This window comes from Mesoplodon mirus, assembly GCF_964341445.2.
Source record: "Mesoplodon mirus genome assembly, chromosome: 11".
NCBI lineage: Eukaryota > Metazoa > Chordata > Mammalia > Artiodactyla > Ziphiidae > Mesoplodon > Mesoplodon mirus.
The window spans coordinates 98,247,841-98,249,355 of record NC_138987.1 but is presented as its reverse complement, the minus strand read 5'-3'; positions in this window follow the sequence as shown (position 1 = coordinate 98,249,355).

Here is a 1,515-nt window from a genome sequence, read left to right as displayed (position 1 = left end):
ATAGATCATCAAAACAGAAAATTGATAAGGAAACATCAACCTTAAAGGACACATCAGACCAGATGGACTTAACAGATATTTACAGAATATTCCATCCAAAAGCAACAGAATACATATTCTTCTCATGTGACAGAACATTTTCTGAGATAGATCATATATTAGGTCACAAAGCAAGTCTTAATCAACTTAAGAGGATTAAAATTATATCAAACATCTCTTCTGACAACAGTATGAAACTAGAAATTAATCACACAAAGTCAGCTGGAAAATTCACAAACATGTGGAGATTAAACAACATGCTACTGAACAAGCAATGGTTCAAAGGAGAAATCAAAAGAGAAATAAAAAAATACCTTGAGACAAATGAAAATGGAAATATAACATACCAAAATTTATGGGATGAAGTAAAAACAGTTCTAAGAGGGAAGCTCATAGTGATAAATATCTACCTCAAGAAACAAGAAATGTCTCAAACAACCTAACTTTACACCTCAAGGAACTAGAAAAAGAAGAACAAACAAAGCCCAAAATTAGTAGAAGGCAGGAAATAACAAAGATTAGGGCAGAAATAAATGAATTAGAGACTTAAAAGATAATAGAAAATATCAAAGAAACTAAAGAGACTAAAAAGATAATAGAAAAGATCAAAGAAACTAAGAGCTGCTTCTTTGGAAAGGTAAAAAAAATTGACAAAACTTTAGCTAGACTCACCAAGAAAAAAAAGAGAGAAGACTCAAATAAATAAAATCAGAGATGAAAAAGGAGATTTTTTTTTTTTTTTTTTTTTTTTTTTTTTGCGGTATGCGGGCCTCTCACTGTTGTGGCCTCTCCCGTTGCGGAGCACAGGCTCCGGACATGCAGGCTCAGCGGCCGTGGCTCATGGGCCTAGCCGCTCCGTGGCATGTGGGATCTTCCTGGACCGGGGCACGGACCCGTGTCCCCTGCATCGGCAGGCGGACTCTCAACCACTGTGCCACCAGGGAAGCCCCGAAAAAGGAGATTTTATAACTGATACCACAGAAATGCAAAGGTTCACAAGAAGCTACTATGAAAAATTATATGCTGACAAATTGGACAGCCTAGAAAAAATGGATAAATTCCATATATATATATATAAAATAAGGTGTGTGTGTGTGTGTGTGCATACATGTGGTGGAATATTATTCAGTCATAAAAAAGAATATAATCCTGCCATTTGTGACAACATGGATGGACTTCGAGGGCATTATGCTATAAGAAATAAGTCAGACAGAGAAAGGCAAATACTGTATGATCTCTCTTATATGTAGAATCCATATATATATGATATTATATGTATTTATATAATATACATATATAAACACGTATAAAACTAGGCTCATAGGTACAAATTGGTGGTTGTCAGAGGCAGGGGGTTGGGGGGGATGGGAGAAATGGATGAACTGTTTTTGTTTTATTTTAGTTAAATACATTGAATAATAACAAAAAGACACATAGCCAGAGAGAGAGAGTGCTTAATTAAGTAAGTCTGTGAGT